The sequence below is a fragment of the Manacus vitellinus genome, unplaced genomic scaffold (assembly GCF_001715985.3).
Source record: "Manacus vitellinus isolate BGI_N305 unplaced genomic scaffold, ASM171598v3 scaffold_7_pilon, whole genome shotgun sequence".
Classification (NCBI taxonomy): Eukaryota; Metazoa; Chordata; class Aves; order Passeriformes; family Pipridae; genus Manacus; species Manacus vitellinus.
In genome coordinates, this window is record NW_021940813.1 from 7,745,170 (window position 1) to 7,770,641 (window position 25,472).

Here is a 25,472-nt window from a genome sequence, read left to right on the forward strand (position 1 = left end):
TTTTACATTCACAGTAGTAGAAGAATGCTAAGCTAAGATTAGACTAACTCCTACTGCGAAATAAACAATAGACAACTTGTAGATGCAAATGGGCATTTTGAAGTATGCTGCATAAAATCTCCACAAAATGTGTATTTTCTCACAAGAATAAGTATATCTCAAAAATACTGTCACAATTTTAGACATTTTACTTGTAGTTATGTCCTTGATATCTTAGGATTTTCAGTCTTTCATGTTTCAAAACATATTTCTTTCCTAGCTTAAATTATGGTATGAAAGTCAACTGTAACAGCATACTAAGAGGAAAATTTTGTAAAATTATTATAAATTATTATAAATCAAATTACAGTCTGACGAGATTGTAGGATTAAAACTGCCTGATTTCCAGATTTCCATCATCCATCCAGTCAATTATACAATAGCCAATATTGGGATGTTGTGCTTTGTAGTTGTAGTTTTGTATGATCTGCAAATTACTTTCTTTGCTGTGCCTTTAATAAACCCAGTACCAATAATGACACATACTGTTTCCCTAAGACAGACTGAAGGCTCAGAAATATGCAGAGCATGATTAATTAGCCAAGTGAAAGAAACCACCCAGCTGACAAAAGTAATCATTGGCCCAAATGACCTTTGATGTCTCAGTGCTTTTGGCCAGAGGGTTTGGCAACTGCATGAGGGGGAATGCTAAAATAATCTCCAACTAAGGCACATATTAACATTCTGGAGACAGACTATTTTCACTGCAGAAACAGTGGGTGTTAAGAGAAGCAAGTTCTATTGTTATAAAGCCCGGTGGATTCAGTATTCTGGTGAAAGAAGAACCAGTACCTTAGTTTTTAATAATATATCTGCTGTTTCTACAGCAAAAAAAGAAGCACCTAGACTTTTTAGTACAGTCAATGCATTTTCAGGCTCTGACACAATCTTAAGCCTATGTGATGGTAAATTCCACCATGTGACAGTCATCTCTGAGAGATAACAACAAACCATTTTTCCCTGAACTGAAATACCCCATATATATAGAAAAAAGAAAATTGAAAGGCAGAAGCTTAGAAAACTTCTATAATCAAGAGAATGATCATTACCGTCAATGGTTAATGAGTGAAAAATGCATTTCTGGGAAGTGTTTTAACATACCTGACTTAGACAAGCATTTGAGAATGGATTGAACATATTTATGGTAGTGATTGTTCCCCTCTCCACTGGTACAGCCTAGATGGCTCACCAAGACTAGCTACCTGACACTGTAGGACTTAAGTTTGATGAGGTGAATTCACCCACAAGTATATCGGTGCAGTGACCTATAATGTGTAGTACATACACATATTATATATAATAATGTATTGAATTAGTACTACACAAGGCTTTATAAAATGGGGTTATGACTCTTAGCTAGATCTCTTTTCTCCACAATATGAAGCAATAGAAGAAAAATACATAGTATGTGAAGTGGATAATGTTTTGTCAGAAGATCTTAAAGGAGTTTGTGGGAATAGCACTGGATAACTGCCAGATTCCTGGTGGCTGCTATTACCTAACGCTACCATCACGACCATCCCCACCTAGAGTGTTTTTGTTTGTAAAAGAGAGCTGTCTCATCACATGAACTGTGTTCTTTTGGGCTGAAATTAAACAGGAAGATGTACTCCAGGAGCGCACCTGATGTGCTCTGGCCATTAGAGGGTGTTTATTCCACAGGGCAGGACTAGAGCTGGCCTGTAGTAAAGCTGCAAATCATCTCCCATGATCAGTAGATCTGCTCTTGTAAGGCTGAACAAGATGATAATGTAGGCATAATCATTACATACATGGAGGAATCATGGTGAGTAGAAGGTTATTACTCCAGTGGTCAAAAAAGAGACAGTTTTGTAAAACTAAACCAGTCATTCGGATACAAAGAGCCTGCTTGCCTGTAGAAGCATACCAATTTAATCCTGACAAGCATACAGTCCTGGGCTGTCACCTTCTCTGCAGTGTTGGTCATGTATTTCTTAATAAAGTATTTTATGTAGTATCTTTCTGAGCATGTAGTCCAACTAGCATCACGGTCATGCACATGCCATGTTGGTCTGACTTCAGTCCTTCCCTGGTCTGCACATCCCACTTTGAGCTCTAGCATTTCAGTGCCTGAAAAAAGACATTAAAGGTATCCATACAGGATTGGTACAGGCTCAACTGATTGCTGTGGTGAGTGCCCTCCCCACTCTGTCACTCAACTGGAAATATGACAACCACACACATGACTGCATCCTTTTCCACCCAACGTGTAAGTCTCATCTCCCTTCTGCCAATTCTCTGTTAAATCACAGCTGTGAGTATGAAGTGCCCTACACAGCTCACACACTGTATTTAATGTCTTGGTTTTTATTGCTTCTGGCCTCTGCCTTCTAGCCTGCATGGTGTAATGGAGAGACATCCTAATCTGTAAGCATTTGAAGATGGGAAAATGGTAACACTTGTGACAAGTGAGAAAAAAGTGCATCTAGCTTGGATTCGGACTGTGAGAAACAAGTGGCCACTGCTAGTACTCCAACACCTTCTCCCTTATAAATTTGGTCCAGGAAAGCATGTACATAAGTATATATATAATGACATAGACAAAGTTCAACAGAGTTAAACTCATGTTTACTAGGCTTAAAAAGTGCATCTCAGTCTCGTCCTCCCCTGCCACAGCTTAGAAACCTTTCTGTGAAAATACAATTTAACCCAAGCACCTAAATGAAGCCTTACTGAGGCAAAACACAAACACTGAGAGAAAAAAGTCAGGCAGTATTTTTACTTTAAAAACTATAACAAGCATTCTTTTATCTTTGCTCAATGTATACTGAGGGAGTATATCACTGTCCTGCTTCCATTTGAGTCCATTGTTATATATCCTTGTTTTATCTTCCCCAGGGATATAGAACAGTCAGCCTCAAGACCAGCAGGTCCTGAAGATATGTAATGAAGGAAATAGTGCCCATTAGCATACACCAAACAAAACCAACACTTTCACTTGCTTTGCTGCAGAAGTCACAACTCTTTAAGACTGGAAAGGTAATTGTGGTATTAGAGATTTGCTAATAAACACAACATATATTGTTAATAAGATCCTGAGTAGACCTGGAACTATAAAAATCAGTTGGCATGACATGTGGATGTTTTAATAAATCATCACTTGAGAAATTCTGTCTTATTTTAATATCATTAACTGACAGTTTGTCCAAACAGATTTTTAATTAGTAAATTTGAGAAATTAAAAATGTAGTACACCATCTACTGCTGTCCAACATATCTCTGATGCTTTGGAAGATGATCTTTTTTTTTGGATGACTTACATCTCTCATTCGCTACCAGAAATCAGATAGTGATGTCCTTGGTATTTAGATAAAGGCAAGGTATTTAAGTTTATGTGAAAGTGGTCTTCTCAAACCTATAACATTTTCATCAATATTTTTGAAACTTGTGGCATAGTTGACAGAACAGCATTGTTAAACTAACAAAGCTGTTTTCTTCTCCCACCTTGTGTTGGCTTAGATCCACAGCCCTTTTATGCTGCCCAGTTGACCTTGCTCCTTGTTTTTTTCTCTTTTTTTAGAAAATACCTGAAATTCTTTCAATAATGAAGGTCAGAGGAAGACCATTATTTCACTAACTTGAATTGTACCTCTGAATGTCTATTATTAATTCCTTCCCTAAACAAACTGATCCACCCTAACCTACTGCTCAGATTTTTTTTATTTTTTTTTTTTTATTCTGAGAAGGTTCTGCAGAACATTTGATGTTTTGCTGGTTAACCAGAGCAATACCTCTGACATTCTTCCTAATATACCTACAAAGTATCTACCTTGTGAAGCAAGTGAAAGAGCAGAAGGATAATTAGGATATAAAGAATTCCACTATGCTGATGTTATTCCAGACAGCAATGTCTAATGAATGAGAACACAAAGGCATGCAGCAGCTGTCAGCTGAATGCATGCCACAGTGCAGAGCAGCTCTATAAATGATTCTAAAAGATTTATAGACTTCTATTTCTATTCTGGTATTCTGTGAGCATATATTATTTGGAGGATAATGTAGGGGGAGATGGGATAAGGCTGGAAGAAAATTAGATCCCAAATTAGATCACAGATTAAGATGAGGAGTAGAACTGCTTGTGAATTATCATGGGCTCATAATAGAGCTACTGTATATTCCACACACTAGAAAAGCACTCAATACTCTCTGTTTAGTGCCAGGGTGATTTTGGCTAAAAAAATAGAAATTAGATGGAATTACAGCTAAGTACACATTCAGTAATTAACGCATATTTGGAAGTGTTGCTCAGGGCTTTGTTACAGTGCTGAGGCTGTTGGGCTGTTGTTCTGGAAGCCTGTGTGCTGGGACACACATACATGTCTCCATATGTGCTCCCAAAGACCAGAACAGGTGTCTGAGCACGAAGCCGTGTCTGCAGGATGATTAAGGCAGTGACTATGACTGAAGCATATGGCTATGGAGGATATATTTGCTTCTTCTGAATTTTGTTTCTTCTCAATTCTGTCTGACATTCTCTGTCAAGTTTCCATGCTCAGCTTTGTCAGTCTTCATTTCTCTCTTAAGGCTCTCTGGGAGGAATTCAGCTCGGGAAATCACTCTAAAAATTTCTAAATCAGAGCTCAATGAAACCATGCTCATCTGTACCTCATTTTTTTTTTCTTTTTTTGGCAATCAGTGACATAAGAGCTTTGGAAAGGTTACTATCACTCTGCACTTGGGCAGGATTTACTCCCAGTATTAAACCTGTGCATGTTTTACCTAATCTACTCCGGAGTATTCCTAATGGTTATCCCCCAATTACCCCTCTTGGCAAATCTTTCCATCATATAATTGTCCCTGCTTTTAGCAGTTTTATTCCTTGTGTCTAACCTAAATTAATTTTCTTCAATTTCCATCCCATTGCTCCTTATTATATTGCTCTTATCTCTTGAAGTAATTCCTGCCCATATTCTAGTTGCTTCTCCTGAAGCAACTAGACACACTTATCACATCTGTTCTTTGCTATTTTTTTTTTCTCAGATTACATTCCTTTCCTGTCACTTTGTAGATCATACCAGCTAAAGTATTTATTGTTTTTTGCTACCTTTCTTGCCATTTTCTCTCATTTACTCCTGGTTAGTCAGGAAGCCCACCAAGCACAGCCTGTGAAATAAAGAAAAAATGAGCACAGGACCTTATTTTTTAATAGCCATTTTCAGAGTGTTTTGAAGGTTTATCAAGGTATTACATACCTAATTAGTCACTTGTACAAGTACTGAAGCACTATGTTCTGTGTCAGCATAATTAACTTATGGTAATGAGTCTAATAAGTAGTCTGAACAATCAAACTTATTAAAAGTAAATATAAAATTCCATACAACATTTTGGTTTGGTGTCCTGGCAGAATCATTCAAAAACTAATTTGATCTCATGAACGTTGCTGGATTTGTAATTATTCTGAGTTACACAAAGTCCTGGATAGAAGAGGAATTTCGTAATTAAGATGCCTGTAGATGCACCTTAAACAGAAAGAGAGCAAATTCACAGACAACAAAAGCCAGTTGATGTCAGTAAACTGCACCTCTGGCAGCGAGGAAGCAGCTTGCATTTATGTCGAAGGTATCTTTCAAGATGCTTCAGTTTGTGAAAGTGTAATGTTTCAGAAAAAAATTTATTGGAAAATAAATGTTATATAAAAGTGAAGCTTTGATAATTTGATTTTTTTTGACCTTGTTTTGTCCTTGGGCAGGCAATTTCAGAAAACTGAATTATATGTTGAAAGTTGTAGTTGTGTCTTAAAATCACACCAAGAACACTAACCAGCAAGGTATCTGACCATCAGCACTTTATACAGACAGGGCCCATAGCAGTGCAGAAAGGCTCTGGAGACAAGGGGATTGTCTCTAATGCTTTTTGAGCAGTTTCATATAATCCAGAAGAATTTGGGAAGATTTGATCAGGAAAGCTGCAGTAAATAGGAGCCCTTTGGTGTTATCAGTGGACACTAACATCAGGACATTCTCAAATCTAAGAGCTTGTAACCTGAACATAAGGAAAAGGAAGATACTCAGGAGGACATTTGGGGAAACTGCTGGTTACATGTAATTTGTGTTCCCAGATTCTGGTACATGCTGGATTATGTCTCTGTAGGGGAGGAAAGACAAGTAAGTGCACATCTCTTCCACTTTTAATCTTGGTTTGTACTTCCAGAGAGGAGCCATGGTATACTCACAGTATCGTGGTGCTGGAATATAACAGAACTCAGCCAGACCAGGAGATCCGACCTGTCAGCAAGGAAAGTCCAGATGCCATTGCAAAGAACATGTGCTAAATACTTCACTTCATGTAAATTGCAGTGAAGTTTGTGAAAGAGACTTCAGGGATTTCTTTTCCTTTTATTCCAGTATATGATAAGAATGATAACAAGGATGAGTCACAGCTCTACCCCAAAAACTGTTGGTTCCAGTGACAGGTTCCAGGATGCTTCATTACATGCCTTTGATCAGAAGAATGACTGTGTTCTATATTTTAAAGAAACAAAACCAACAAGACATACTAAAGTCAAGCTGAGTTTTCTGAACTTGCATTTTCATAAAAATACATTGTTTTTGTAAAAATCTTTGCCTTCTTGCATGTTTTGGGTATTTTGGCTTTTGGGTTTGTTTTTTTTTTTTTTTTTTCTTAGAACTAATGCACACAGAGACTCCCACATTATCTGTTTTTCGCTGGAATCATGCCCTAAGCAACATCACTTGAGTGGGCACTCCTTACAGGACAGTGCAATTGGATGGTCAGTCCTACAGCTCAAAGAATTTATATATCCTCATTAGAGAATAAATTGTAACCTTAATCTCAGGGCCATTTAATACTCCTTCAGTTACAGTGACCAACCCCTGGAAGATGCCAACTGTATGTGACAATACATGATTTCTTAATTGAAATCTAGACTATAGAATTTGCAAATGCTATGTGTGGCGTTGTAGCACACTGACCATTTCCCTCCCGATGAAGAAACTCATTCAGGAGACACATGCCTGTTTGGCTGCTCACTGGAGTTGGCCTGAGCTAAAGCATATGCTATGTGGATGAGGGAAACATGAGGAGAGTGTGTGGGTGGGAGACCAGACTGATATTTTCCAAGATTCAGGTCCTTAGAAAAGCAGGGAGACCATTTCATCTAATTTAATGGCAGTGTACCATGCTGGCAGCTTGAAGTCATTTTGGAAAACACAGTTTAGAGAAATGAAAAATCAACAAATATTATTGTCCATTTGAAAGCAACTGTAATTCAGACAGAGCTCAGCAAATGGATTGTTGTTATTTAGGATCTGGGGAGAGCTGCTAGTAATTCAGAGCTGAGCTATACAGGCTGTTATTCCACAACAGCTGATGTGTTTCACACCTGACCAGATTCAGATTTATTTTCAAGAACAGATAATTCCATCTATAACTATCAGTCTGAGGCTTGCTTGCACATAATACCATTAAAAAACTAATGTATTTCATCATGCCTACTGAAAAACCTTCTGGTTGCCTCAGAAATTTAGATCACAACAATGCCTAAGAGTATGCCATTTGCCTGTTAGTCAAAGTGAGCGTTCTCAATTGGTCTGAAAGAGAAAAGCTTAAAAACTGGAACAAGAATTCCAATATTCAGCAAACAGCATAAGTGAAATTTTAATCATCGTTTTCAATAGGGCTGCTGAAATGGGAGGTATGGCTAGAAAAAATCCCTATATCATCACACTGTTTTCAATAAAAATCTCTACGTGTGCTTCTATGTGTAAGTCTAAGATAGCAAACGTCATGGAAGAGCCTGAAGGAAAGGATCTGAACACAGTGTGTGTTTCACCAAGAAATTCTGATGATACTTGGCCTCCTCTGTGTTAAAAATAACTCATTTGGATAACTGCTTCATAAATGTATTAAAAGAAGAAGTTTTGATAAAGTTTCTTGTAGATTCAAAATTTATGTAAGTAATGAGAGAACAGACAGTAATTTCTGGAATAAGGAAAAGAAAGAAAACAAGTCTTGCTGGATAGCATTCTAAAACTTCTTTAATTATGACTGCTAATTCCTTCTGTCACTGTGATCTGGAAACATTTTTTAACAGGGTTTCATTGTTTAATTTCTGTGGCACTGGCCCATGCGTATTTCAAACACAATCAGTATATATCCAAAATTTTGTAATTAGTAATAATTAGTAATAATTTTAAAATTACTTTACTGTTGATTGGGTCACAATTTTTCCAACATACATCCTGTTTGTAAATACAACCTCAACTTAATTTAGATATTTGAAAGTTTAGGACTGTTCTGTCTTTTCAATACCATAAAGACACACTGGAATTGTTTTTTTCCAAATTTTTATGCATTTATTTACTTACCTTGTAGTCAACTGATGTAGTTCTGATAAGTAACTAAATTTGAATTTAAAATAATCCTTGCTGAAGGCCCTGGTTTGACAAATGCTTTTTGTAATAATAACAACTGCTTCAGTTTAAGTTTTCATTATTTCTGAGGAAAAAGTACTAGTAATACTATGGAACTGTGATAATGAAAATTGAACGGATGGCAATGGATGAAAACGGCATAAAAACCTGTTGAATTTTATTTATTATTTTTCTTTTTTTTTTTAACATGGAAAGAGCTTAGTTGTTTTTCCTTTAAATGAAAACAATGAAGATGATTTTGTAGAAGATAATAAAATTTAATCATATTTAATATGAAATAAGGCATTGTAACTCAGTTGTCTTTAAGAATAACTTTGCAAGGAAGTCCTCCACTGTGCTTTCTCTCAAGAATACTGATATGGCACAAAAGAAGCAGTCTGTATTCTTGCAAAGTCTGTAGATATTTCCACAATAAATGTTAATGTGTTCATCAGTTTCAAAATGAAGTATCTCTTGTTTTCTTTTTCATGTTCCACAAACTTGAAAACAGCAATAAACAAAATCATATTTAGATGGTATAATCTTTCAGAATGGTTAAGTCATGATTGTGCTCTCATTTGCACCTCTATAACAGCAAATTTATATATCCAGATATTCCAGTGTGCATTATTCCTAGCTTACACTAAAAAAGAAAAATTGAGCGATCATTCGCAGTTTTTCTTTTTCATATTATGCATTAAGTAGAAGCCTTAATGGTCTATTCCACAGAACATCTGGAAGCCTCAGTTAGATAAAACGCTGTCGTGTTAGGTCCCTTACAAACATAAGGTTGGAAAAAATCCAATTCTGAAGGAGCTCTCACTTCCAGAAATGCTTGAGGATGGAAAAATAATGATTCACTTTTTGTAACTGCAGACATAAATCACAGAAAGGTGATGTGACTTGCCCAGGGACATACATGCAACCTCTGGCAGAGCTGGGATTTACGCTTTCACCTGCTCACTGCCTTAATCAGAAAACCTTCATTCTATTCCTGCAACCTGTAAGTGACCAGCTTTGCTGCAAAACATTTCTGTTTTTGAGAAAAGAGTATTGTCCAGCCCTTCTGAGCCTCAGTGTTCTGTGAAATCTGCCTGCAAGAGTTCTCAGTGTCCAAAATCTCCCTAGCTGAACAGGGCGGAGTTTAAATTTGAGGGCCAATTAGCAGGATTCCCAATACACACTATTAAAGACTGAGGGGCTTTAGCACAACTGTGAGAATGTATTTACAGCTGGCATCACATACATTGGCTGTAGGCGATGTCTGAGATCTCTCAATAATTAAATTAGAAAAAGTGGCCAAGTTTATTTTAAAAGCATTTTGTTGTTTATACTGACTTGTAATAGCTCTTCCCCTGTGTTCTTTGCATGCTATCCTGCTCTTCTGTAATTAATAAATTTGTATTCTCTGGAATATAACCGCTGGATTTAGTTCTTGTTATTGCAATATTTCCATTGATTGCCAGCCACTGCCATACAGTGAGGTTTGACATCATGTTGGGGTGAGGGGGCTGAATTTCTCTGTGGCTGACGTGCTAACAACAAGGTTTGAAAGCGCAGATTTCTAAAACAGTGAGCAAAATTATTAACATGAGACTGAAGGGCAAAGTAATAAAACTTTCAAACCACTAACTAAGTCTGGAGGCCGTGTAAGAACATTGTAGTAGAGGCACAGATGGTGTGCATACTGATGAGCATGAAAACATAAAAGAGTGAGCAAAACTGTATGGGTAAATGGAGAATTATGTAACTTTTACTGGGGCAACAGATGCATTATTTTCTAAAGCAAAACCCCACTGCAGACAGCAAAGAGAAAATCAGATGGAAAGCCATAGTAAATTCACTACCAAAAGAAAATCGGTGAGTGAAGGTCTGGAAAGAACAAAGACCATAAAAATAAGATAAAAAATAATGAAGTGACAATGGGAGATTTTGACACACAGGAAAGTTATGCAACTGGTTAGCACTTCTGGAAGTCTGCCCTTGAGATTTCAGAATCTACATTAATGATGTTGAATCTCGCGGTATCTGTAGTCACCTTGTCAGGTTGTCTTGGCTGAATGTTGAATTGTTGCATCATCAACCCATGACCTCTTTTCTTCTCGTTTCCTGAAGCTGGTGAGCTTCTTGTCTTCTGCCTTTGGATCTGAACTAATGACATACACACAGTAATCACTCTGGAGGGAATTTTATAAATCATTCCTTTATTTTCAGTCCAACTAAGGAATTCATGACTTCATCCATAACAGTAGCAAAACAGTCTACCCTCCTATTCTCCAAATAGTGAAATTATGCCTATTTTAAGGTGATAGCTTTTGCCATCTAAGCTAAGTATAGCAGATAAATAGACAAATTTTCCGTAGTTGCCTTGAAATAATTCAGTGAACCTGAATTTTCATTCTAAAGTTCATGGATACCTGCAACATTTACCATTATAAATACTCCCAAGTGTTTACTAAAATGGTATTTGTTCTGAATCCGTGCTGCTAGAAAGTCCTGAGATCCACATAGTCCTGAGATCCATATTACTAGATAACATGCTTGTCTACTTTAAAGGCTTGGGTATGGATAAGAAAACTCTCCTGGGAATCTGGACATGTGGGAAGCAGAGCAATGGGGAAGATCACAACATCACAGAGGTTGCTGATCCAGCATTTCCCTTCTTTCCAACAGAACTTCTGAAGCTCCTTAAAAACCTCTACTCCTTGGTTAAACTCTTAAATGGTTACTGTCTCCAGGGAGCACCATCAACAGATGCTAATTACAACTCTTGGGTTGTTATTACTTAATCTAGCTTATCAAATGTATGGCTTCACAGCAATAGAACAAGAAACTGAGAAAGTATTCCCAGTCCTTCTGTACAACTTTTTAGATGCAGTGTGGCTTTCTTCACAGTCTTTCTTTGACACATCTCATTCTTGTCACCAGCCGTGTTCAGATCCTAAAAGTCAGCTACTAAGTTTCCTTCATTTTTAAGTTTATTGTTATTCTGCCTAAATTTAATCAGTTCTTTAATCCCCCCCTTTCACTGTTCACTGTTGACACATGTGGAGCTCTTTTTGCATCTCCAATTTAGAAAACATTAAACATTAGCAATATCACCCCTTCTGTTTTCTCAAGCTGAAACAGCACTCCTTGACCCTCGGGTATTTTCTGAGCTTATCAGCTCTGCATCTGAACTCAGCATGGGGAAGTGCACAGTGGGAGAACAAGGAAAGGTGAAATTAATGCCATTTCACAGTCATCTAATATTATACTGATAGCAATTGAGCCATGTTCTTGCAGATGCTGCACTTGGGATCTGCAACAGGATTGTTACCTTATAAAGGTGACTCCTGTTTTATTATCCCTTAAATATCTATGGCTGAAAAATAAGTTGCCTAGTATACACGTGATAAACAGTACTGCTAAAATGATGCAAAAGCTTCAGAGATGCCACTGTGGTCTGTGTTAATGGATATGTTTTCAGTAGAATTTTATTTTTATGTGTGCCTTCAAATTTCATAGCACTTTAAAACAGATTAACAATGTTAGAAACATGGGTGAAATATACTTGATGAAGCTATTTTCTGCCAAAACCAAATCTCTACCCTTAATTCAGTGGCTGTAACTTCTGCATCCTTTCCAATTTTTAGTCAGGAGGGAAGAGACCCAGCGCCATGACTTGGCCAGTGGCATTTATTGAGCTTTCTGCTATTGTGAAGCCAGGTACTAGTAGTGTCTGTGGTCTGAATACATCCTCTGATCCCTGTGTTGAAGAAGTCCGATGTGGAATACAGCTCATTGGGCCATGGCAGCACTACCTCTCTGGGAGTTATGGAAGGCTTTCAGCAAAACCAGGGCAAGTTACCAAGAGTTTGCTGTGGGATATGTCTGACAGTGGTATGAGTTGGAATTCAATAACTGAGATGCTTTTTAAAATTATAAACATAACTATGTATCTTGCTAGATCCTTCCAAACAACGTTTCTGAATTCACTAAACTATGCTTACTGTGTGCCTTATTTTAATAGGCAACGCATTTCTATTCATAAGCTCTCAGTTCTAATAGGAAATACAGAAAACTTTCTCAGGAGATAAAAGTAGTGGCAGTATTTCTGAATGATTGCTTGGCGAATCACTCCTCTACCGTAACATTGACAGCAGCATCTTCACGTGTTTCTCCGCCTTGCAACAGGCTCATCACAAGCTTTCTCTGCTCCATTTATAAATCACCCTATAGAAGCTATCTCAGGTGTCTGTCATCCCAGCACCCAGCAGTACATTTGGGCAGACGTGCTCTGTCAGGGCTCACTTGGCTCAGCTGTTACAGTGCACATCTTAGTGTGAGAGCCTCCCCCCTACCACCCTCTGATCGACCATCCTCTCGCTGCTGCAAGGCCATTAACGGAGGAGAGGGCAAGCAGCATACTCAGAGTTACTGCAAGTGGCTTTCTTCCTGCTTCATTTTTAACTTCTCAATGCATTTATACTCTCTGAGTGGTATACGGTCATTTGTGTTGACTCCCATAGTGGATTTGAGAAATCCTTGGTTGAACTCACTACTGTATGCACTGGTATGTGGGAAAACTTGGCATGCCCTGCCATCATCCCTGGGCCAGCTCTGCTCCTCACAGAGGAACAAGGTTGCTGGGAAAGTCCCTGCCCTGGTCTGTCCCATGGTCCTGTTGCTACCCACCCTGGACATGCTTCACCCCGCCAGGAGACTCATGGGTTGCAGACAGGAATCCCAAATGGACTTGGGCAGCTCTGTGGTGCTCACAGATCATGCAGCTACCTTCACAGTGAGGAATACTCAGTGGGACAGTCACATAGATTTGCTTTTCTTAGCCTTCTTTTCAGAATTGCTTCTTGTGGTGAAAGGATGGTCTGTGCGGGCTAGCGATGATAAATACCACACAGAAATAAGAGAAAAACATTGAGGGCATGGATTCTGGTGGGTATGTATAGCAAAAGAATGGCAGTTTTGGGTGGATTTTGCTGGTTAGTTCATCCAACAAATATCATTCTTTCCCTGCTTGAGTATCTTTCCCAAGAGCTCCTCAAAAATGCGTGTCCATCTGCAGGCTTGACATCCTGCTCTGCTGGCAGTGACATCTCATTCTCTGTTTTTAATTTTTCCTGTGGTCCTTGTGATTGCTCTTGATTGTCTGACATGCCCAGACAGGAAGTCATAAAGGAGAAAGGAATAAAGCACTTTAATAAAGATAAAATCTAGTAAGGATTTGCCTCTGTCGTTGCCAAAATAATTATTCTGGGTCTTCCCTACATTGTGTTTCTGAGCAGTTCCAGACAGAGTGGATCTTGCAGCAGATCATATGGATTTCTCTGATGGCTGCAGCTCATCTTTGGTAGTTCTCCACTCTGGAACACATCAGATACAGTCAGGGATAAATACCAGAATGAGTGGACTTTGGAAGGAAACTCTGGAAATGTTATGGCATCCCTCTGTACAGGATTCTCCATAGAAAATGGTCAGTAGCTCTTCAAGATGAAAACTGAGCATCACTTGGCTCTAGCAGACCCTAAGATCTATCTCCTGTATAGATAACCTCAGGTCTCAAATACACAGCCTGAGTTCAGCATTTCCTCGCTTTCCGAGGGGTTCACTAAATACTTCATGTTGAATTCCCTAGCTGAAAAGAAAATGCACCCTAAAATGTTTATCTTCTGTAAATTACTTCTAATTGCTTAGCTATTTCCCATGGACTTATTGTTTATACAAAAATAATTACTAGATTCCCACCAATTTGGAGTGGTTTACTTTTATTGTGCAGTGATGGTTACTTGGTTTTCATAAATTGGCTAAGAGTTGATCCTTACTTGTTAAAACAGATACTATTTACCATGCATGAAGTTAAATTCAATGTAACTGTTGTAAAAGCTGTACCTTGCTGGTGTGTGTGTGTCTCTGTTATGAGTGCATGGTTTTAGCTCACAGCAAGTTGCATACTTTAATATGAAAATGTTTTATGGAGGTCTTATATTCAAGATTTTCTTTTTACAGATAAATAATTAGACAAATAATAATAATTCTAAACACATACAGCAAAACAACTAAAAAAAAGAGGTTCTCATGACTAGAGCTAGTGAAGATGTAGGACTGTGTCGCTCTGAGGAAAAAAAAAGTAAAAAAGGAAGGCTTGGAATGAAAAATATTCCTGGATCAGAAAAAAGGCACAAGGAACCATGCCAATTAAAAAATGAAACCTGCTTGGCTTGTGATCTTTCCAAACTTTTTAAGAGCAAAAAAAAAATCACATGCCTAAATACTCAGCATCAGATAATATTGTTCTCTGCAGAATACAACTGCTGTTTCCGGTTGGTTCACACCATGACTTCCTAAATGCTCAGCTCCCCACATCTTCACATTTGATGAAGTAGAGTGAATAAATAGAGTTAATATCTCAAATATTTTAAGCTAAATAAATTAATTACCTTTGCTAAGTTAGAGTCATATCTGTGCATAAAGCTGTAACTATTGGAAACAATATGAGTAATGAGGCCAGGTGGTATATCTTGGAAAGCATTTTGCTTGACTTTTATAGGTTACATTAACGAATTGCTTACTGAATGTTACAATTACGTAAATATACTGCAGCTGTAGGACCAAGAGCCTGAGCCTTCTCAGTTCTTGTGTTCCTTTGAACAGTGTATCTCTTCTTAAAATCTTCTAAGGTTTTGAAAAAGCAGAATAAAATATTCAGTAGAAAAAATATTGAAAAATATTGGTTTATGATAACAGTATTAATAATTCCAATACTAAACCAGAACTTTTCATCTCTTCATAAAGAATTTATAGGTGAAAGCAACATTTTTGATTATGCAGTAGTTCTTATTCTTGCCAATGAAAATTCAGTTTGTGCCTTCATGTTTTCACAAGGTACATGCTGGGTATGCAAATATTTGAATACATCTCTTCATCTTTAATCTGCATCGATATTATCTTTATATTTCTTTTCAACCTTTACCTGGAACTTCTTTTTTATTTTAAACATTGGTGAACTAATAAAAAAGATTAGCTCCTTCTATATGCATTGTTGTTGCCTTCATTAATGCAATTCATAAGATCTTTAGCATTTTGCCAAGAATTGAATTTTTTAGTTCATTAAGAAGCATTCATGGAAGAGGGATTGCTTTTCTTTGAGTGATGTTGCAGAAATTCAAGCTTCATTTGCAAAAGGTTGATCACTGGTGTCTAAAATTTTCATTATCCCTGTTTTTAAATCTTGTAATTAGAAAAATCAGTCTTCTCTCGTTTCAAAAGACAAAACACTATTTTCTTCTCTTTTTGTGAGTATTTTGAAAACCATCTTCCAGCCACTTCAAAAATTAGCCACAGCAGGACAGTTTAACAACTCAAAATTCTTGGACACCTATCCTAGGAGAGGGGGAAATATAATTTAGATCAATATTTTTATTGACTTATATTATGAAGCTGCAGAGATAACCATCCCTTTTAATATTTTTCAAGCTGTAGAGTGACCTGGTTTATAGTAATTAACAGGGCTGTGGGGTTTGAGAAGAGGTACCTATGGCTGTACTTCCTTGCAGCTGATGGGAGCGACCCAGAGGACCAGTTCAAACTTCCATCTGAACTGCACAGGAAACTGTGGGATACTTGCAGAAGAAAAACAGCCTTGCAGGCTCGTGCTGCTCAGGAAGACCAGTTAGAGCTGCACAAGAGGAACTATTCATAAAACAGAATGAACAAGCTTTGATACCAACAGCGACTGCTACACAGACTTACTGATCTTGTCAGGGAGCATTTCTTTGTCCCAGTGTCAAAGCGAAAATAAGTTAACTCATCTGTGAAATCCCTCAGAAGGTCAGTGGGCTCTCAGAAGTGTTTTTGGAAGAGACATGAGAGCAGTGCTGAACATGATGGTGACTGAAGAGTCAGCCGGCGAATGCCAGGGGTCCCACCATGAATGACTGATGACAGGGCAGTGCAGTACAGCTCAGCTCTGACTGAAGGATGGTGACACCAGTCCACGCCTCACAAAATCAGAGTGCATTCAAGTTGGAAGGAACCTCTGCAGATCATCTAATTCAAACACTGCTCAAAGCATGACTCAGGATGGATCTCCTATAGACACGTAAATACAGTGAAAATAGCTTGCATGCTGAGATCCTGAGGCACACTTCCTCCTGTATTTTATTATACACTATGAGTTTCAAAACAATTTATACTCTGCCTGTGAGTCTCTTGGAGGTGTAAACTGTCATGACACCATGCCAGGGAGTGGACTGAGGGATAGTTCCTCTAATAACTAAATCAGAAGTTGTTTCCACTTGACAGCAAAGTTAGTTGCACCTTCTCCCAGTTAATGCATCCATAGATTTTGCATAATGTTGGTGGCTGGATTCCACAAAGGATGTGAATGACAGAATTACAAGCCAGTACATTGAATGATGGTCTCATAGAAGGCAGGGCAGGCAAAAGATCACACCCACTATAGTACTTTTTCCTTATAACCCCCTCTGCACTGAGTTTGAGTCTTTGTGAGACAAGCCATGTAACTCCATGCTACTGGTTTAAATATAGGTGGATGCGCAGAAATTCAGGCTGCAAGTGATTGGCTGGGCATGTGGCAGGCAAACCTGCCTGTAGCATCCCCCAGTCAGGGAGGAGCAGCTTCACCTGCAATGGACTGACCAAGTCCAGAGCAGGGAGAGGGCTGTTGGACTGAAAGGAGAAGTTATCCTAGTTTTCCTGGCAATTCTGGTAAAAATGATCCCTAACAAGATGGTAATTTTCAAGTTCTTGTTTAGCTTTCTCCATATGCCTGTTGTGTACTTTCTTCCTGACCTGTGGAAAACTGGGTTGAGATTGTTATCTTAAAAGGTAGTAAAAAAAAAAAATCTATCAAATAGCTTTTTTCCCCCTCAAATTTCTGTAACACATTTTCTGTATTCGCACTATTTAAGTCTGAAAAGTTAACCCCCCCAAACAAACATACTTACCTCCCAGGATTATAGCTGATGGAAAAATACCTAAACATAGATTGAAGCAACATTTAGGAGTAGAGTGTATTTCATAAACGTAATAATCCCAAACTTCTGTCATAGCATACAGATTTAGTTTGCTTGGGTCTACACTTTCAGTTTTAGACTGAGGTCTCTCATCACCCTCTGATGCAGTGAAAATCTTTTCTTTGTTGTGAGTTAGGACCTAGAGTATGCCAGAGTTTTGAGATTAATCCATGCAGATTTTTCCCATACAAACAGCCATTTTATGTTCTAATAAAATATGTTATTTACTTTCTTGCTTAAGCTAGAATGATTAGGTTTCTGAACACAGAAAACTAAAACTAACTGGTAAGGAATAGCAGTGAGAAATATCCTAAACATGGTTCTACCTCTATGTCAGTTCGGTCTTGCTGAGTTTCAAGAGACTCTATATGCACAAGCTTTCCCTCATGTCAAGAGAATTTGACCTTCAGAACTGGTTTATTTGCTCCTCGCTGAGAATTTTATTCTCCTGCCACACTCGGCAGCATCTAGAACAGTTTGTCTCAGGAGCAAGTTCATCTACCCTCCAGGGTATACCAGCTGCTGTTTTTTTGGTTTTTTTTTTCTGTAAGGGAATCAAGAGCAAACAATTCAGGCTCTGTTCATCCAAATCATTTTTCTGAATAAAATTAATTATATCATGATTGCTGAGTTTATGTTATGTTATTTATGTTGGATGATAGATATCCAAGTGATTTCTCTAATAAAAACAAAAATATTCCTATTCTCAGTCTAAAACTACGAGGACAAAAGTTAAGCAATTAAAATTCCAGCAAATTATCACATTAGGCTTTATCTGTGTTGTACTCTTGAAGGGATAATAAATGGACATAACAACCAGGAGTCCAAGCAAGGCCCATTCCCTCAAAACCACTTGTAAAGAGATGCAGAAGAAAGAGCAAACTAAAAAGAAATGCAAAACCTTCACTACAACAGTCCCAGTCTGAATACAAGCATAAAACCCAATCAACCTGCTTTTAAATCTATAGATTTTGGTATGATGCCAAGATAATTAAGATAATTGACAACTCATTTTTTCTAACATTAAATAAAATCGCTCAGCGAGCTTCCTCATAATAATCAGGAACACCTCACATCTGCATTATGAAATGGACAATTTAAAATAATTATTTTAGAACCACAATGTAAGACAAATGGAATCCTGTATTTCACTCATCAAAACAACAGGATATATGACTACAAAAAAAAGAGATCATCATATCAAACAGGACATCTGGCCATCTTACTCTAACATTTGAATTGCAGATGTGCTTCCCATTTTCAGCATTGCTTGGTAAAGGCCAGGAATGATTTCTCTTCCTTACTTTAATTTTGGAAATGTCTTTGTCCAAATTTTAGAGGATATTGCCTTTAGGCACTACTTCAGGACATAGTGTGCTTGTGGCAGTGTGGAGGCAGAGGGTATACGATTCTACATGAAAAACCAAGTGTAAGCTCTCAAAATGCGGGCACCTTCTCCCACTTGGAAGCCACGACCCCGATTTGAGATGAAATCTTTAACCTTCTCCTAGGCACAGGAGCATTCCTGGTTACTATCAGACAATGTCAGCTCTTGCTGAGACATCGCCCCAGTCCTGTTTCTGGGTTTGGACTGGGATGTCTGGGATTTTGTACTCATCCAGATTCCTTGTCACTAAAGGACAGATGAAAGATCAACAGTCACAGGAAGGCAGTAAGGTCCCTTTGGAACTTTTCCACTTTGCCTACACACTGAAGTATTTCTTGGGTTTGAGAGCACTGTCATTTAGTCACTTGCATCCTGAAACAAAAAAAATAACTCCTGGATTTGAATGATTTGTGTTCAAATGGAAATTACAGAACAGAAAGAGGGAGTCAATCCCAACATCAGTCTACAACATAAATGATCCCCGTGTCAGCCACACTGGAGCTACCTGAAGACTTTTTTGAGAAATGATCACCATGCCTGTAACTTTCTCATGAAAAGTTTTAACTGTTAAAAAAGTCCAAGTGTAAGGAACTATCAGGATGCAGCATTGGTGGGGCAGGGACTTCTTGCAGAGGCCCCATCTCACCGGAGGTGGTTGGGAGTGGTGACCAGGACAGGTGAGTCAGGGTCAGGAAAGGGACTGGGCTGGATAGACATAGCTCTGACCAGAACCATGGAAAGGCCTGAACTGAGGCAGCTCCTGGGCAAAGAGGATGATGGTGATTGAGAGGAGGACACTGGTGAGGCTAGTCAGGGACATCAAGAACAATTAGTGAATTCAGCATCCTGACAGTAAACTTGGTTCAGAAATACTCATTAGAGTCAGGAAAAGACCAAACATCCTTTCATCTCCTACCAAAGAGTGATGGTAGTAGGACAAGGGGTAGTGCAGAAGAAAGACTAAAGCTTCTTACCACAAATGCAAATTAAAATATGTTCAAAGCAAAACATGAGTATTAATAAAACATATCCTACTGAGATAATTAAACATGAGATTATCTGTACAAAAATGCAACTAACAAACTTTTTTATTTTCACAGAAAATGAAATAAAATAAAATCTCTCCAGATCAGTATGTAAATCAGAACCTAAATAAAATCATGTATTTGCAGACCATCTGCCTTCAGAGAACAGTTTTGACTGTGATAAGCCATTTAATGTTGTTGCCCACACTAATAATGCCCATGAATTAGAGAAATCATGTGCCTTGCAATAATTTACTCTTGTGTGTCTTTCCCTAAATACCTTTATTGTCGCTGTTAGACCCTGTCACAGGAATTTATCCAAAGTAGGGTTTAATTAAAGCTGGATGAAAGCTCAGTTCTCAGAGCAGAATGAGAAGCTTGGTCAGATGAATGGTATTTCAAGCTCTGCCAATGATCACTGACTGATATTTCAGCAAAAGGCAATATTCAAAATAATATAATTTACCCGGTCATATTTGTGATAGAGTACATGGCTTAAAAATAAATTCTTGCTTGAACCCAGTGTGATTTGCTTTATCTTATGCCACATGAATTTTGATTATCCAGCTTATCATGTGTAACTGCAAACATTGCTCATAAGATTATCCACTTCTTTTTAAACTCAACTGTAGCACACGAAGGCTTGAGCTTCTCTAGCCATGGATTGTGGAAAGCCTACTTAAAAATTGTAAGTTATATCCACTGTAAACACACTCACTTGTTATTAAGTATGTAGCATGGCTTATACGATTCCAGGAGAAACTGAATAAGAATTTTGAGTTTTCATTTCAGGACACAATATGTTGCCAACACATGGCAGCAGCTGAAGCGAGCCCTAGGCTCGGAGACCTAACTCTGGGAAAAAGAAGTATGTCAGCTGCACATAGCAGGATTTCTGAGCTTGCAGATAGTATGTAGGATGAAATTCTTCAGACTTATCTCAAATCTTCCTAGGATACTTGGCTTTGTGCCTGTAGAAATCAGATTATTGGGTTTTATGAAAGAGTCAGGTCAGTCATCACTTTGCTATCACAGGGGAAATAAAATGAAATGAAGGGTCGAGAAAAACTCTTCTCCAAACGGGTTCTGAGCCCAACACCATCTCATGCATGCTACAGTCAAGTCCTTCTGTTGTTAATTAGTTGCTTGGCTTTCAGTGGAGGTGAACAAAACATCCCCAATAATACTCCAAACGATGTGAAATATACTTCTTTCTTATATTTCATTGCAAATGAAATAATTTCAGTGGTTTTGTTGAGATTCACAAAAAGCTTTTGAGTAAAAATGGGTCTTCGTTGAGTAGAGAGAAATTGGTATTTGTAGCAGAAGCATTGAAAAAAATGCTAGTCTTTGCCATTCTGATGTGAAAGACAGTAAAACTCGTCTGAGCTTCATTCTGTATTTTCTGGTCCTTAAGATGAACCTCAGAAGTTATAAATATAGGTGGAAAACTGAAACATAAAACTCTAACTGATAACCTGTTGCATTTCACCTTGCTTTATTTCTACAACTTATAGCTAAATTGGTAAGAGAAGAGAATTAACTCATTAAAGGGGTAGAGATGATGCCTTAAAGAACTTGAAAAATCTCATTACTTGCATATAAGATAGAGAGGGCCTGATTTGCATTTATGTAAATCCACTGGAAGAAATGCAATCATACTAGCATAACTTAATGTGAAGATGAATCAAACTTGATGTCTTTCTTTATAGCTCCAGGGCAAAAAGCTGGATTTCACAAAGACCTTTAAGGTGAAACTCGGGGTTTCTAGTTGATAGGTTATTTCAACATTTTTGCCTCAGGTAAACATTTAAAAAATCCTCTTTATTTTATTCCTTTTTGAAGGGTAAAGTGAGGGATTTACTGGGAGTTACTTTTAGGTTATGTGCATACCGGTCACAAAGCTCAGGGTTTTTGCTTGCTGAAGGTATTTATTGTATAAATTATATAATACCGTTCTTCGTAACAACCAGTTGTCTGGGGAATTTTTGAGACGAGGCAGAACTGAAAGAGCTGTCACTCATTGAAATGACTTCTTAGAGTCAGAGTCAGGAAGGAAGTAGTTATCTGGAGCTATATTATTTTATGTATTTCAAATCAGACCTCTAAACCACTATTTTGCAGAACAGCTATGTTATTGATGTATGTCAGAAGTAAAAATTTCGTTAAGTACATTGGGCATATTTTATTCCAGAAATAAAGGCCAGAAAAAGGATGCATTGTCTCCAAATGATCTAACCTGAACTGATACTGATGTGCAAATGGCTGACTCTTTTTAAAGATACAATATATATGTGTGTGCGTGCTTATATATAATTTATATAAAATATCTCTATTTATATATAGAAATACTCAAACAAAGATATGTCAATATTTATCAACAATTAGCTATATCAACCTTTATATATTTGCCTATATTCATATATCAATAGAGATAAAATAGATTAGGAGAAGTAGAATCAGATTTTTGGGGTTGGCTATTGAAGGGCAAAAACAATGGCCATTAATTAATCTCCAGCAAAACAGAAGAACATTCAGAAACCTCCTGTGAAGCTCTGAAAACATGATTACAGCAACAAGCACTAAGGGTCTGTATCTGTGCTTCAGTGTCATCAGCTTTATATAAGTACCACTACCATTATAAGTAGAGAAACAACCTCATTGTCACAATTTGGGATTTCCTCCAGGTGTGTGTTGCTGAAAGTACCCTATTTTTGTGACTCATACTGACGTGTTTATAACTAGCTCAGCTGTCTCTAGGTGAGGGTAAGACATAGACAGGTTTCATCCTTTTATGTGCTTAGTTTAATGCATTAACCCTAGGAAAAGAAAACTTAATGGGTACCCTGTCCCAGGGCCACAGCACTGGAACAGCATGCTTGAATTTGCTGCCAAACTGAATTGGAGGTTTTTTGTCTATTTTACTAATTCATCTCCATTTTTGGTGGGGCAGGAATGTTTTGACAAGTAGGTTATCCTGTACGTGATTTGTACATAATGTCAGAGACATAATAACGTGTAATATCAGAGGTATAATAATGTGCGTAAACATGATTAGGAGAGTACTGCAGTTTGTTGCAGTCTGAGAACTAAATGAGGATTAAATTAAGTAACAGTATAAAAATTAACACTAAGAATGCAAAAGTCACCTGATCATAAGTTGATTTTCTTACTACTTCTTTCAGCATAAACTCATCACAAATTGTCAGATTTACACTAGTTTAAAACTTCTATCAATTTTACATGTTTTCTTGAACTCATTCACCACTCAAATATAGCAAACATGGTTATGAAATTTTTATAGAGATTTTCCTGTACTGCCTTATACAAGTAAACACTCTATCTCATTGTTTTGACTTGTGAAATAAGAAAATGAAATGTGGAAATCGTGGTAGGATAATAAATGTAGTATCTTGCAATGCCATTTTTACTGACACTGATCTTTAAAGATTCTCTGGTTTTGATCTGTGACAGAAGAACTGTTTTAAAAAGAAAATATCTTTCCCCAATGAATTGATTGGTTTTAGGCAATTCTCCTCTGGCTACCATGCTGGCTGTCCATATGTAACAATGTGTGATTTAGGTAACCTGGGAAACCAGTACTAACAGATGTAAAGGTCTACTGTTTACCATATTTTCCCATTTCTTCTCTTATCTCATCTCAAAACCATTGAAATGGTGCATAATATTGAACCAACATATATAAAGATGTTATAATATTCAGGCTACTGGGGCAAAAAGGTCCTTCTCCAGGTGTGCAGAGAAGATATGAAGCACACAGGGAATTCAGAGCACACATTTATAAGGTTGTCTCAGGAATGAATAAGGAAGATGTTTTTAGGACCGCAATTATTGACAGTTCAAGCTACAACTAAAATAGTGAAAATAGGGAGCAGAAAATGATTTTATGTAGCTCTGCTACAAGAGAGTGGGTACAGGCTGATTAGTTTGCTCATCTCACACTAAACTTGTGCACGGGTGAAAATACCTTCCCATTGACACAAAGACAAGATTCTGTGGTGCACAAGTTACAGAGCCGACCAGAATATTGGTTCAAATACAACTGTTCTTTTCTAAATAGCTCTACCAAGTTGCTGTGGTCAAAAAAGAACTCGGGAGTTTGATTAGAGGATCTCTTTCTTCCAGGAGGAAGTGGAGGTAAGGGAAGCTGACAAATCTAAGTATTCCTTTACTCCTCACAGAATGAGTTGTTCAGGAAGGGAATAGACAATAGACTTGCCCACATTTCGTAACAATGTGCATGTGGCAGGAATGTTGCATGTCCCACGAGGAGACTTGTTTGGAAGCCACTGCATCTCTATATTTGTGTGCTGACCAGTATCTCTGTACTTCTACTTACCATAATAATTACTGTGCCACCACGAACTGACACCTTACAGCTCAATCTCAAGAACACACTGACCAATTTCTTTTGCAAGTAGATATTTTTAGTGAAATTACTGTTTGGGTGTTCAGTCTTCAGTTTCAATCAGTGATAAGTATGGAATATTAGCTAGCACGTTAATAAGCAGTTAAGCTATATTGGCTCCAAAAATTAACAGAAAAATTAAGTTATATATAATAAAGAAGGAAAGAAAATGAAATTTTTTAGAAGTAAATACAATTTTCTAAGTGGATCTGATATGTGCAGCATTGTGTTATTTTTTTCCTGATATAGTTTGCTGCCAACTTCAGTCTTCTTGAGGGGGTGTGTAAGAAATATATAGAATTTCATTGAATTATCCAGGCTTATTAAAGTATAGTTCTTGCTACACATAATTTCCTAGGGACAAAGAGTACATATTACTTATCAAAACAATAGGAAAAGACTCATATAGCTGATCTATAGTCATGATTCCTATGTGGATTCGATCTCTAAAGAACCCCTAGAATCCTGTTCAACACCTTAGGGTCAAACACCACTGAAAGTTAAATTTTAAATTAAGCACATGTATATAAGTGTTGATCCATAGTACCAAATAATGTACAAATATAATTCATGGAAGAGGTAAAATGAACATATAACAATGGTTTATGAAGTGCATGGTAATATGAGGGGTTTGAGGGCTCCCCTTCCTATATCTTTCAGGTATGTGCCTCTTTCACTAGGGGGCATTCCCAGGACTCTGCCACTAGACCACCTATGAGCCTTTCCTAAATTCAGGGTCAGTTTTGGATGTTTATCCCATTTTATATGTATCCTTCCCTTGTTCACCTGTTTTCTGGATTTAAAGACCTAGTTTTCCCTTGTTAGTATTTCCATTTCTCTTTCTGCCACCTCATCTCCTCAGCTCCTCATCACTCCTACCACTTTAGCCTTCTCACAAGGATGAAGCATAAATAGCTGATGGAAACAGAAAGGGACAATGGAGATGGAAAACACTAGTTTAGTGTCATCTTCTGTCAACTTCATCATTTTAGAAACTCATCAGGGAAAATCATATTGCTTAGGCAGAGTTTAACATAATTTTTAAACGACCCTAGCACAACTGAGCTGCATGATTTATTCTAATATCTCCAGATCCTGGCAGGACTCAGAAAAATTAAAGGCCCAGATGGAGATCATGGCTTGGTCTCAAGCAGACTGTGGATT